The sequence below is a fragment of the Rhipicephalus microplus genome, unplaced genomic scaffold, assembly GCF_043290135.1.
Source record: "Rhipicephalus microplus isolate Deutch F79 unplaced genomic scaffold, USDA_Rmic scaffold_13, whole genome shotgun sequence".
In the NCBI taxonomy this organism is placed as follows: domain Eukaryota; kingdom Metazoa; phylum Arthropoda; class Arachnida; order Ixodida; family Ixodidae; genus Rhipicephalus; species Rhipicephalus microplus.
The window spans coordinates 13,657,648-13,673,074 of NW_027464586.1; the positions used below are offsets into that span (position 1 = coordinate 13,657,648).

General features: G+C 44.0%; 1 long non-coding RNA gene across 1 annotated transcript in view; it reads left to right on the forward strand.

The window, feature by feature from the left end:
* The window catches only part of LOC142784019 (uncharacterized), a 204,983-nt gene that overhangs the window by 18,679 nt on the left and 170,877 nt on the right, over nt 1–15,427 (forward strand). The gene's annotated exons all lie outside the window — the stretch shown is intronic.

Below are 15,427 nucleotides of genomic sequence, written 5' to 3' on the forward strand. Positions count from 1 at the left end.
TGACGAAGTAGTGCGCCTATTTATCTCACACTTCCTTGGCATACCTACAACGCATAAATGCCATGTGAAATTTCTGTCGGCATAGCCATGATGGAAGACACACACTGTAAAAGGAGCACGCTGAGCTTGAAAATCTCACGCATACTTGCATTTCAGTGTCGCAGTCATGACGCTATTGCCCCGGCATTATGAAAGTGTTCCTCTTTTTTGATGTATTGATGAGCGCTACTTCTGCTGCCTATCTTTTACGGCATCATCACAGCTTGAGATAAAATGCATATTTACAGATTAACTTTAGAAATTTTGATATGTCAAGTTCCATGACAGCCAAAGTCAGCAACTGCTCCAATTTGGACAAAACCATTGTACACTTTTCAGAGAATGATTGCCCTGTACAGTTAAACCTAAATAAATGTGGCTCGGTCAGTTCAAAATCTATCGTAATTGATGGACCTGTTCAATATGCATCAGCAACGTACTCAACACGAATATCGTTTTCTTTTGTTAAAACCTCATCTCACGCGGCACACGGCTGGGCCATCAATTTGGAACAAAGTTGACCTCTATGTTTTTTATTGCTACTAGTTAGTATATATTCAGATACAACAGAAAGTAGAAGAATCAAGGACCCATTTCTGTTAAAACACAGTCGTAATTGGAATGAACAAAAAATCTAATGTATATATATAGGATGCTGTTGGTATTAATTATGATATAAATGTGAAGAAACCAAACGGACGTAAAGATCGACACTCCTAGCGACAAAACGTCTGCCCACAAATCTCCCGTAAAGTGACCGGGGAGTTTGGTAGAAGCTACCTTGGTAGTACATAGAACGGTATATTTGAAGGTCAGAGGTTCGTTCATCTTGCCGGCACAAAGGTATCTTTTCACTACACTTCTTTCTTCATATTGTCATTGTGAATACTACTAGCACCCCTACACATTCCCTTGCTTTGATATGTGGTAGTACTGAAGAACTTTCACCAACTGGTGCGTATAATTCAAAGTAGTAAAAATTTACTAACTCTTGAGCAACACAGACGATTTGACATACACGTAGTGTTCATGTCTTTACATGTTTTCTTTTACAACGTGCATTCTAAAAACTTCACTGCAGAGCAACATTTTTTACAATGTGTGTTTGTCGTATACTTTAACACAAAACCTACTGTCCGAGCACTGTTTAAATGCCCATTACTAATGCAAAACACATGTGTGCCTCTCCATTATGTCCCCTCCGCATCCTTCAGTTTTTGTCAATCGCGCACTATATGTGCCACGGCACCTCATCATTCATAAATTGAATAAAAGCATACCTCGCAGCATTGCAGCCGGTAGGCCTTGATGGTATGAGTGCTCCGCCGGCTTCTTCCTCATCCCTCCAGCTTCCAGGTGAAAGATGTCCTTCCCAATCCTCGCTGTCTGTGGCACCAGGCGAGCTATAGGCAGTGGAGGATGCTGTGGACCCCTTAAAGAGAAAGTTATGTAGCACTATGCATGCTCCAATGTATGCCTTTATATTGACTTCTTTCGCCTTGATGAGTTGGCGCAGCACCCTCCACCTTTGTGCCAGAATGCCAAAGGTATTCTATAGTGCGGCGTGCCGTGGACATCCTTTAATTGTAGACGCGACGCTCGTACGACTTGTCGTCGTCTTCGTGCAGTGCTGAAAAGGAAGACACTGAGCATTGTAACAAAAATAACCTCATAAGCCTTATATAACATAACGCTATCATTGAGGAGTACAAATGAAACATGCGGACCGCCGTGTACTGTCACAAAGGGCCAGCAAAGATGCTAACTTGCCATCACAGATGTTTCTGTAAGAGACCTTCAAAGGCCCCGATAAACTGTATAACTGTAATTGCCTACATCCATGCAAGAAAAAAATCTCAAAATTCAAAACAATGATCACACAAGGAAGCACAATTAAGCGCACTAGTCGCCAGTGTGTGCTTAAAGAGTACGCCCTTGTTTTCCTCCTCGTTCCGAGTTTTGGTGGCTGTTCTCGCATTGCACCAACCTAACCAGTTTTGCCTGCTTCTGAAGCATGATTGCCTAGTCAAACACTTCTCTATTGCATATTGCTTTTGCGAATATCACAGGTCATTTGTCGAGTCGTATAACGCCGGAATTTGTACCTCTCTTTCTTTTTTTCCAAATGTAAGTAGCGAGGTCCTGCTTTCACCCACGTTTGAGGCATAATTGGGACCACATATTGCTGGGGCACAATGTCTTGTAATTGTACCAGTGCAAGCACTTTTTTCCCACAACACTAAAATTGTGTCCAATCGCGAGAGAGGTGCACCAACATTTCTCCCTAAAATACATGCATAGTCTACATTTCTACAGACACGTCACGGTGAAACGATTCCTTAGTAAAGTTAAGATGGCACGTAACAGCTACAATACAGCGGCTTGAGTCCTGAAACCTTATGCTGTTACTTAAAAAATGGTAAACACAAACAGGTAATGATGCCTTGAGCTACCTATGTGATGTCCAAAATCACAAGGTTCGCTTTAGCATACCTTCTGCACAGCTCTTTCACATAAACTGAAAAGAACTAAGCCTTTCTTTTATACATTCTTAACTTACTGCGTCTTGCCTATAGCCGCATCACGTACTCCTTCAGCAGGAAGGCCTCGACGCTGACGAAGAAGTAAGGGAGGGGACCCTCGTTGCCCACGGTGCTCACTGGTAGCAAGCCCAGTGCTCATTGCAAAATATTTTTTTGGAGATTGCAGCGGAGAAAATCCCACCATCACTCTCACTTCCAGAGTGCCCGACTTCCACGTATAAAAACCTGGGTGCAAAAGTACTGTAGCTATAAGACTTCACTTCAGGCATATCAGCAAAGGCCAGCCACCAATACTCAGTGCATGTCTTCTTTCTATGAAAATTGTTGGTTGACCATGTTACAGTTGCCCGCATACAATACTCATTGTTACCTCAGTGGTGCACAAAATAACAAGACACCTATACTGTTTTGTGCAGCATTCATCTCTAATGAGTTACCAAGTGGCACAACAGTCCGTCACTCTGAAGAATGGACTACTGTTTAGCCTTCTGAAGTTATGTGTACACGCATGTAGACATGGCAAAGGAAAACCATACACATCACTCAACCTATTGAATATCACTTGTTACCTTGTGAATTAATGAAATTGTTAACACCTAGGCTCATAATGGTGATGCTACCTTACTAGTGTGCACATTTCAATACAAGAACCCAGAATCACCTGTATTGGGCATCACACACAGCAAGCAGCGACTTGCTGAATGAGCCCTTATAATTGAAGTTTATAGACCCGGAGTTCGCAGGGCACTCTATGGTCACGCGCTTGCCAACTATAGCACCGAGGCAGTGAAGGATGTTCCACCTCTCGTGAAATTCTTGTGAAATCTGCGAAAAAAAAATCCCACAAATGATCGCCTTCACACACGTTGCCAATAGTGCGAAATGTACATCTGGCTGCTTCAAATACACAAAACTTTTTGTGGCCAAAAAACATATGTAGCTAAAAATGTGCCTCTCCTGAAGGGACTCTTAAGTCAATATGACAGAGGTTATGACACTGATGCTATGCCGAACAGGTCGCCTACAGGTTTTACCAAGAACTCTGATAGGCAACATGCATTTCTTAGTGAAATGGAATGTCTCCTTCAATTATATGCAACTTATTGAGTACTAATGAACATAAAGCCGGTGGTGTAATGCATTTTGCATATGATTATCCTCATGCGCTCCCCTGTGTTGAATTCGCAGTTTAGTTCAACATTCATTTCTCCCTCCCAGTAAAGGTGTGTTTCCAGTGTGTTGCCACAATATATTTGCGTTGACATAGGCTGATCAGGCTTGCATTGCACTCCTCACATGCAAGCACATTCACTTTTTCAAGTCATTCTCAGTTGAAACCAAACTCTCACACATCAGCCATGAGCATTTTTGCAGAAAACGTAGCAATGTTACACACTCCTTTAATGACTGTGTTACCTTTACGTTGCATTGTATAGACCTTGCCAGTAAAGCTGCTGCTATCGAGTTGTGTGTCAACCACCTTCACACTCTGAACACAGGATAACTTGTCTCACCAATGCATACACAAATCTATGAAATAGCGATTTTATGTCGTTGCCTGTTCCAATATATTGTGCAATGCCTTAAGGGCAGAGTCTTGAAGTGTGTGCTATTTTGGTATTGTCCTAGGTGCATTTCAATTACACCACACAAAGCAGCACAAGCCAGCAATGTATCAATATTGTTACTGCAAAAATGCAGGAAAAACTAGCCTGTTATACCTTCATCCACTCATCTGTTGTTGAAGGGTGCTGGAGGTACAGTGGCTGAAGTACAAGCCAAAGGGCCTCACTGACCTCCGACACTATGGAGGAAACGGTTGATCTCCCCACTAGGAAGTTGAAGGCCACGTCCCTTTGGGTTTCACTTGTTGCCAGAAACCTGGCAAGGCAATGAGATGCAGCAATGAAATAAATCAATACACTGAAATTAGCATGCATTAGGTACACTACTCGGTCCTTATGATGGCAATCCTTTCTGATAGAGCTTTCTTTGTTAATTGAGCATCTTCAATAATTACTGTACAGGTGACTGGACAGTTAACATTCAGAATCTCACTGCACTGCTTCTGAACTCTCAAGCTGTCGAATATGCAGTGAATATTTATGTGCGTACACATTTTGGCGAATCATAAGCATGCATCAATCTTTTCATGGAAGAGCGTACATGCTCATATCACTAAGGTTGAAGATGGGCAACCTAAACGTAGCTGTAGCAATTTGCTGAGCATGGATTTCTGAAACGCTGTATTTTCAAGGTGAACATATTTCACGAAACATACATCCCTCAAGTCTATTGTTTAAATTGCTTTCACACATTGCCCTACTGTCCACAATACGTTTTGCCACTGCGCTACTGTCTACAGTGTATTGGGTCACTGTCAATTTAACAGAACATATGCATTATTGTAGCAAGGTGCAGGGGTTGAAATTTCGCATGTGTACTTGTGCAAACACACACACACCGTCGTGCATGCAGACACATAAAGTGTGGTTGGTTAAACCTCCTCCCTCCCCAATGCTGAAAAATATTTTTGGCATGAATACTCTTTGAGTGCCTTGAACAGCACATCAATTTGTCCTATTAATTTGTGCATTATTGTACACGCTAAGCTTAGGATTGTGTTTCACTTATTTTATAACATCATTAATAATTGCACTCTATATAGTACCTGTGCATCAGGAAAACAGAAAACTCGAACTGACACGTCCGAATTGTAATGTCATTGTGTAGTGCAGAATCCCATTTTCTGGGATTTTACAAGCGGACACCACGTAGTGATTACGCAATAATCCACAACAGATGGTTTTCAAAATTTCACCACCTGAGATTTTAACGTACGTGCGCAACAAACGCGTCAACCTAAGTGCATTTCGCCTCCACCTAAAGGTGAATGATGCGGCCGTAATCAAACCCGTCACCTACGCGTAAACTGCTGACCACAGTAATGACTGCACCATCGAGCCCGCATACGTCAAAAATGCAATTAGTTCTACCCACCCAAGCAAAACTTCCTTACAAGCGATGCGCAGCCGCAAGCCACAGCATATTATTCTTCAAACCTCTTACCTCATGGTCATGGCCAGGTGGTCGTGCGCCGAAATTGCAGGCCGGTAGTTTGTGTCTTGCTTGGATATTGCGGGGCGCAGCAGTTCGAGCAAAGTGTCGAACGTTCGTGGCGGCATCCGCATGAAGCTAACCACCAAAAAAAGAACGAGATAACAGGTTATGCACTATCTTATAAGCACGTGAAACAACCATAAACTTACTCTCGGAACTACTCCTCGTCGTGCGAGCGCAAGTCGGGAAGCAAACGACCTGCGTGGCCAGCCATCTCTCGCGAGCGAAGCGACGGTCGCACCCACCACCGCCTTTTTTGCTGTGAAGGTTTTCGTGCTGCCAGCACTGGCACGTTGGCAGAGCACATCAGCACAGCCACAACCTCTTCTTCATCACTAGACTCGAAGTCCATGATGCTGCCGCAAGAACGCTAAGCAAACACAGCCGTCGGAAACAAGCGCGTCGTCGCACACAGCGAGCTCCGATCGCCGCCGGTCACCAAAGTTCTCGTTGATAACGAGATTTGTACGTGACTCTCCGGGTTAGCGACTTCCGGTCGCTCGCATGCAGCCTTGCCGGTGTGAACGTCGCTCGCAGTTTGGTTGCCAGTAGCAAATGGTCGCGCAACCGCGGCTAGTCGCCGGTGTGCACCAGCCATAAGACATCATTGAGCCAACCTGAAGTCCTTCGGCATCCCTTGCTGTGCTAGTCCACAAGAAAGGCAGCACATGGCATTTCTGTGTCGATTATGACACCTAAACAAAGTTGCGAAAAATTATGTGTACCTTCTCACATCACAGGATGATACCTTTGATTGCATTTATGGAGCCTGCTGTTTTTTTCTCCAAAGACATTCATTCCGGGTGCTGGCAGATTGAAGTAGATGAGCTGGATCATAAAAAGACTGCATTCAACACCTACAATGACCTATACCAGTCCAAGGTCATGATTTGCAGTTTTTGTAACGCTCCTGCCAGCTTTGAACGAATGATGGACTCCCTGCACAGAGGCTTTATATGGCCTACCTGTTTGCGACACTTGGACGTTTTTTCACCAACATTTGAAACTCGTATAGAGTGCCTGTCAGCCGTCTTAGACATTTTTCGTGGCACTGACCTGCAGCGGAACTTATCAAAACATCACTTTGACAACTACCAAATCATAGTCCTTGGCTATTTAGTAGACACTTACCGTGGACAACCAGACCCGGCAAAAATCAGCTCAGTCAGAAACTTCTGTGTGCCACGATCTGGGAAGGATGTACGCAGCTCTATTGAACATTGCACATACTTCCACCGCTACGTTAAAAAATTTGCGGACATAGTGAGCTTCTTATGCTGCCCCACAAGGTCTTGTTTCCATGACAGCTCAAAGTGGCCTCAGCGTTCATGACTCTCAATGCGCTTCTTACTACTCCTTCGATTGGCTTTCTTTGACCATGTTGTCCGGACTGAGATCCGTACGCACGCAAGTGGCCATGGCGTCGGCGCAGTGCTAGTTTAACAAGAGCGTGGCCACAACTGTGTTATCGCATATCGCCGCCATCCCCTATCCACCCCTGAACGCAATTACTCCATCACTGAGCGCAAGTGCTTGGCTCTCATTTGGCAAGTCACGAGGCTCTCATTTGGGTGGTCACAAAATTCAGATCATACCTATATGGACGCCACTTTTGATAGTTACTGACCATTACGCACTCTACTGACTGACCTCTCTTAAATATTCATTAGGGTGCCTTGACCGCTGGGCTTTGTGACAAGCTTGAGAAAATTGGTCTATTCGTTCAAGTATAAATCTAGCTGCCTGCATCAAAATGCGGATTGCCTTTCCTGGTACCCTGTCGACGATTCTGATGACACAGACACGAAAATGACACACACCAGCTTCTCAGTGTCACGTTTCATTCACACTGGGGAAGAACAGAAACGGGATGCACTGCTGCTTGACATCATCAGCTACACAGAGTCCTTCTTGAACAATGCCTCTGTCCATCACTGATATTTATGAGGGCGTCCTATTCTGCCACAATTTCTGACATGACCTTATTATCGTCATGCCTAAGCAGCTACAGCACCATGTCCTCGCTAAACTTCATGACGCGCCTACCATGATACACCTTGGCCTACCTGCCACATACGAGCGTATGCAGTGCTGTTTCTGCTGCCCATGTCTTGCTCACTTTGTACACTGATACGTTGCCACGCTTGAGTTATGTCAGTGACACAAAACACTATCACTGCTACCCACTGGCAATTTATGATGAATCGTCATATCCACGGAGCCATTTTAACGTGGTGGGTTAACCCTGCTTGGTCCTTTTTCCACATCAACATGCAACGTAGTCTTTCCCTAGCATATGCAACTTTTATGTACGGCTGACCTCTTCACCACACAGCAGGCTTCTCACCCTTCTACATGTTGTATCAAAGAGAGACAATTTTACCACTGGACCCAATCATTTTAGCCAATACCTTGTCCACCTGCGAGTACAGTCGTGACACTATAGGGGAATTCACAATGAGGAGAAGTCTTGTGAGGAGATGTAGAGACTTCAGATTACGAGGCAATGACGCCACCGATTAGCGGGTGCACGAGACCTCCCCACACCTACTCGGAGGAGACAGGAACCTCATCTCTGAAAGGTCAAACTATCCCCCCCGCAGTGGGAGCTATGATGGAATTCCCTGCGGTTTCTCGGCCACAATGTTGCACTTGCTCCAGACAAGAGTGGCAGCACGCTTGTAGTTTCATTCTCAATAGCAGGTGAAACGCACAGTTAAGCCAATAGAGTAGTCTGGCAACTCTGGTTCAAAAACAAAGGTTACGCAAAAAAAATTGCTTCATAGCTGCTCTGGGGAACCTGAACAATGACGAAGTTTGAAATTTTCGACGAGGAGTCGCACACAACCTGTCTGTTACAAACAATGAATAACTCTGTTATAATATGCTGAAATATACCTTTTTCCCCCTTTTTGTTCAAAGGCATGAACCATATGTAAAGAGAAACGACTATTGGAAATGAGGGTAAAAGAGTGTGCCTACCTTGCAACACTAACGGAGCCTTTCCTTAGGCAAAATACTTCATCTTCCATTACAGCAAGGTGGCAGAGACATTTTGATGTTTCACAATTGGATTTTTTGCAGTTTCGATTTTTCGGCATTTTAAACTTTCGCTTTCTTGTATATTTGGCTTTTTGAATTTTTTGGTGTACTGATTTTCGGCATTCCTACAATTAGTAAGTTTGAATTTTAGCATATATAGCCACCCCTTTCTCGCCAGCTGAGTGCGCAGAGAACTTAAGGGCCATCAAAACATGCTTCAGACTTTCTAAACACTGGTTTTTCTTGTTGCACGTTTCTCTAGAATACAGTGAGAGGCGTCAGACTAACATCAAGCCAGAGAGAAAGGGCTCGCTCAGTTACTTGAACATTTTCAACCCAGCTTTAGGAAACAGTACTGAGAGAGAGTGTTGTCTTCTTGATTACAAGTAAGAATTTCACTCACCGGTGAATTAATGCACTTAAGGCATTCCCAATCCTAGTTCCACTTGCTAGCAGTTACACGTGCTCTACAGGGTTTGTCTACAATATACAAACCTCAAATGTTAAATCATAACATTGTAATTGATAGTACTCTTACAAGTTCCGCTGAGAACCCCTCAAAATTGTCAAATTAACCTTTGGTTCATCTTTAAAAACTAGCAGAATCTACACAAGTGGTAATAGCTCCAGTGTTATCAACAATTTATCTTCGATGTCAACTGCCAATGCACAGCCCATAAAAATGAACGTGAAATACCTGTCTGTTAATTTTTTAGATGCATCACAGTACCTAATGTGAATGTTCATCAGCCCCTGAGGGAGGTAATCATTTGCAGATTCATCAAATAGAACGACATAATAACTTACCTACTGCCCAGTGAATGAACGATAAAAATAAAGGGACCAGAGCGTGGCACACGAGTCTGCACACTTTTTTCCATCATGCAAGGCCTTTGCTATTTCCCTGTTAGGAAACATTCTGTAGAACAGAGCACTTGTGTTGCAGTTGCCAGCTTGCTCTCCGTCTCTTTTTTCTGTGTGCTTATATATCTATCTATGCAAACAACTTGTGCGTGCGGAGGAACCGTTCAAGTAGTGAGAGGTGACCACCTTCTAAGCCTTCAACATCTTGGCTTGTCACGGCGTTGCGAGGCTTGTAGGTGGTATTCAAAGTTTGAGGTCTGCACTTGGTCAAACAGAATTACCACTCTCGCAAGGCGTCGCATGCTTTATCATGTTGCTGCCTGCTGCGTTGTCTATGTTGCGGTTGTGCTGTACACTACTCTATTAGCTCTTTAGTACGTACTCTAGTAATTAGGAGAAATTGATAGATAGATTGATTGATATGTAGGTTTAACGTCCAAAACCATCATATGATTATGAGAGAAGCCGTAGTGGACGGCTCCGGAAATTGAGACCACCTTGGATTCTTCAACGTGCGCCCAAATCTGAGCACACGGGCCTACAACACTTCCGCCTCCATCAGAAATGCAGCCGCCGCAGCCGGGATTTAATCCCACAACCTGCGGGTCAGAGCCGAGTACCTTAGCCACAAGACCACCGCAGCGGGGCTATATTGAGGAGAGAGACATCAAACACATTTACACACGGTCTGCATATAGCACGATGCAGACTCACGGGGTCCAGAGTCACCAAGTCTTGATACTCAATGCCAGTTAGCCACAATTGATGAAAATTTCATTTTCAGGCATTGTGCACAGACTTATATCTGTTCACTTCTAGTATTCAAGGCATAAAGCATGCTCTAAAGTGAACAAGGGTTGTTAACGAGTGGTCTCCAAATTTCTATCAGCAATGACAAATGCTATGATTAAGTGAACAAGAGGTGGTAAATGAGTGGTCACAGAATGTCCATCACCAATGAAAGATGCCCACCCTGAACATATAAAAAAGCAACACTAAAAAATTCAGACAACAAAAAAGTTTGTATTGGCATGGATTTCAAGGCAACTTACAAATGCTCCTAATGAGACCAGTTGCTGACAGCAGCATCAAAGCCCCTACACTTTTTTTATGTACGTAGCGACCACTCTTTCCTCTCCAGACTTCCCCTGACGCGCAGCCGCCATTTACCCCACTTTTATTTCTAAACACACAAGAAATACACAGGCAAGTATATTTAAACCAATTAGCCACGAAACTTCAAAGTACTTATCTCACCGATCATCTGTCATTAGTGATTAAGGGACGCATATCCAGCTGTTTTACTGGGTACTACAAAAGTATTAGGAAGAACGTCCTCACCAAAAACAACCGTTATCTGGAGAGATTCGGCTATGTTCCTTCAATGGTTGTCCCTAAGAAACAAAGAAAACTAGAAAAATTAGGTGCAATAGATGGAGCTAAAAGGTGTTCCAGCAAAACATTATTCATGACTTTTGAAACCCTTGAAAGCGGAACTTTAAAATTCAAGGACTCTCAAGGACTCGTGTGAACCGTGCAGCAGGATTTCTTCAAAGCTACCAATGCAACTACAGGACAACATCGGAAAATCTGAAAAAGCAGCAATTCAAAAGCTTTGAATAGTCCCAACAATAACCATCTCCCCAGTAGACAAACTCAACCATGAAACTCAATCGAAAATCTCATGAAAACAAGGCAGAAACTCTTCTGGATATTCTCGAATACTCTAAGCTCACAAAAGACTCTCTACCCAGATTAAACCATAACTAAACAAGTTATCTGGCATTTTTAAGAACCATCTGCAGTCAAAAGCACTATTTGCACTTCATATACATATTATATGGCTCTTTGTTGAGATTTTATGGCCTTCCTAAGAGCCACAAACCAGGGTTAACACTGCGCCAATTCTTGACTTCATAACATCCCTACTACACACGTGCTGCCCAAACACTGGCACAGGACTCTGTCCCTACTGGCATGGAAGACAGCTACTCATATTCCCCAGTAACGAGAGTCTCTCATCTCTTGATGCCAATTTACTGTTCGTAAGTGTGCCCGTGCCCCTCTCTGTTGCGCAAGCTGCACCAATGAAAGATGAACCCTGAAGAACCGACTTCAGCACGGTGAAGCAGCACCACTGAATAGAGTTTTACCTCAATGTTACATATTTTTTCTATAGAGGCAAATTGATATTATGAGGAGTTTAACGTCCCAAAACCACCGTATGATTACTAGAGATGCCGTAGCAGAGGGTTTGGGTAATTTTGACCACCTGGGGTTCTTTAACGTGCACCCAAAACTGAGCACACGGGCCTGCAGCATTTTCGCCTTAATCTGAAATGCAGCTGCAGCAGCCAGGGATCGATCCCGCCACCTGCAGGTCAGTAGCCAAGAAACTTATCCACTAGACCTCTGTGACAGGGCCCTTTGGTAGAAAACTCTACAAAAAAGCTAAAAGAATTGCGATTTGTAGGCTTGTGTGAATATTAGAGAATTTCGAATTTTCAAATGAATACAGCAGTATTCAAATTCTCCTTGCTTCAAATGTAAATATTAGAAAGTTTCAGAGTATTATAAATAAACGAATTGGTGTGTATTAGTTTGCATGTAACTCGCCTGGTAAAGGTGGTTTCAGTGCAGTGGAGTGCTGATCTATGAAGCCTTATTTTCAGGAAAAATCCGCACTACCGCAAAGGCCTACTTTGAGGAACATATTACCCTCTCCTCGATTGATCATTTTTAAAGTTTAAACAATAGTTATACAAGCTCATATGCTGTAAGTATAGTCTACTTTAAAACAGAACATAATTTGCAGTATAGCACTAGCATTCTACTGAAAGGTAAATCCTGCTATCATTCAAAGTTGCTTCCATTTTCTTAGGTTCAAAATCAAATTTGCACATTTAAAAAATATATTGGGCAGATTAGTGGGCTCATCAAAAAGCTCACTTTTCTTGATAAGTGAAATACACCAGTCAAGTTTGATTCACAATTCCAGAAAACTTCCTATCCACTTCGAATATAAAATTTGCTATTCCCAAGACTAACCATATAATTTACAAAGACTGAGGCATGGACTGTTCTGCATTGTCAAACCGGTTACATTTGGCAAGTGGGTTGTAATAAACTTCCGCATTTACTAAATGATTACAACAACAGATTGATATTAGCAATGTATATTTGTCTGAATTGTACAGTTTCTTCTTATCTTAAGCTCTTTGTTTAAAATTGTGTGTCTTAAATAGAACTGTACACTTAAAATATAACTAACGCAATACCATTGTAGCGATGGAGTGTCAGTTGAATCACCATGATGTGAACAGGATGTACATGAGTGCGGGACGTCCTGTATAGGGTAAAAAACAATGGATGCATACTTCAGTGTTTTTCATTCAAATTCACGCTTTGATTGAAACGTCTATGTGTTAACAGCATTCAGAAAATGCTCTTACGACAACTATTGTCTTTGACTGCACAGGGGGAAGGCTTCGCTCAAGCCATTTTTAAGTAATTTTCCTCTTTGCCTCTGATCACATGTGCTGTGATGAATCAATTAAGTTCTTTGCACTTATTGCCACTCCCACTTACATTGGCAAGACCAAAGACTCTAGAAAGAACACCATAATACAGAAACAATGTGCGTACCTTCAATACAGTATAAATCACTCTCACAGAACTCAGCAAGTAGCTGGACCATTGCATGAACTTCGCGAATGCTTGGGCCATGGAAATGAAAGGTAGCCGCGCCAAAAGAATGCTTGGAATCGTGGCATATACAATTACCACTGGAAAACATTGACGAATCCACAAAGTTCCTGCCACACATTATGCACGCAACATTCAAAATAAGGAAGAGGGCAGCGCGTTGACAAGAGTAGAGGGGTGTATGGCAGTGGAAAAGGTCACAGCTGCTTAAACAGTTAAAACTTCGCAGCCAACTGATCAGCCACCCCCTTGAGAGGCTGAAAGCATCTCGAAAAGTTGGGAAAGTTCCCTTTGTAAATTCGCCGACATGTTATAACCCGCTATGTTATGAACGTAATATTTTACTTGGACTGCACCCCACGTGTCTGGTTCGACGCCCATGAGACCGAGCTCACCAGCTGGGATACCTTCAAGGAGAGACTACGTGACATCTTTGGGGACCCGTCCGATCGCCAAATAAAACTGCGAAAAGAACTCGCCACTCGTGTGCAGTCCTCAACTGAGTCGTATGTCTCGTACATACACCAAGTGCTCGCGTTGTGCCGAAAAGTGGACGAGCAAATGACAGAGAATGACAAAGTGGGCCACATACTCAAGGGCATCGCTAACGACGCCTTCAACTTGCTCGCCTACACTAACGTCACGACCGTAGATATGATTATCAAGAAATGCCACTGCTTCGAAATGGCCAAAAGCCGCCATGTTCTGCCTCAATTTACGCGGCTACCAAACATGGCTGTTACATCAACCTGCACCGATCTCAGTGCCACACCACCCATGCAGGAAAGCATGACACGTATAGTTCGATGGGAGCTTGAGGCGTCAAGTCCGGCACCAGTTCCTCCACATCCGCTCGGCCATGGCGCCGCACAAACGCCTCCGGCAGTCTCCGTTATTCAAGCCGTCGTGGGGCAGGAAATTGCAAAGCTCGGTTTTCCTATGGCCTGCTCTGTCTCCCGACCCATCTCCAGACCAATGACAATAAATACACCACGCCATGACTCACATTTTCTTCCAATATTCCTAAATCCGACGGAATGGAAAACTGCAGATGACAAACCGATCTGCTTTCGCTGCCACTGAGTTAGCCATATCTCCCACTACTGCCGCAGTACTTAGACGCCCTCTAACTGGAGCCCATTTTCCTTTTCTCGCCCATACGAGGACTCCCGTCGGTAATCGCCCAGTCATGTGTATCCTTTTTTCGACATTTCTAACAGCCGCTCCACCACTCGTTCACCGTCACCTCAACGCCGCCGATCCCCATCGCCTCAACCACGTCGCTACCCGTCGAAGGTCAACTATGGACCCTCTCGGACGGAAAACTAGACCACGCAGCTCCGGGAGGTAGTGCTGCGACAATTGCGACTGAGCCGAATTCTCCGTTGACGCTCCCCACTAATACAAACTTGATTGAGCTGTATGTGGACGGTATTTATTTGACGGCGTTAGTTGATACCGGAGCTCAAGTGTCCATAATGAGTGCTCACCTGTGTCGCCTACTCAAAAAAGTCCTCACGTCTGCAGCGACTTAAGCCCTCCGTGTAACTGATGGTAGATTTGTGGCTATCACTGGAATGTGTACCGCTCGTGTTAGCATTGCCGGCCGTCATATCCTCATTTTATTTACGTTGCTTGAAAATTGCCCTCACGACCTTATCTATGGCATGGACTTCCTATCGACGCATTCTGCCCTGATCGATTGTGCCACGGGTACTCTCTGCCTAGAACTTCCTCTTCTCGCGGATTCTCACCATGAACTCCCGAACAGCCTGTGCACCACTGACTTCTTCCGGATACCACCTAAAGCTCTCGTATTCGTTGAATCGGCAACACCCTCTACCTTGCTCGGCGGTGATTATATCGTGACGCCGATTTCCGATATTCTCCTGGCGCGTGACGTTACTGTCCCGCACTCCGTCGTAACCATGGCCACAAACAGAACATATTGACCTGTTATCAATTTCGGTTTTATAAAACAAGTGGTACCCCAAGGAATTTCGGCAGACGTATACCCCGATCACTCCCGTCACTCGCAGGATGCCACATGACTCAATGCGACCTTAGGCTCCAAGATCGCCCCGGACCTGAAACATGAGAAGTCAGCCGCACTA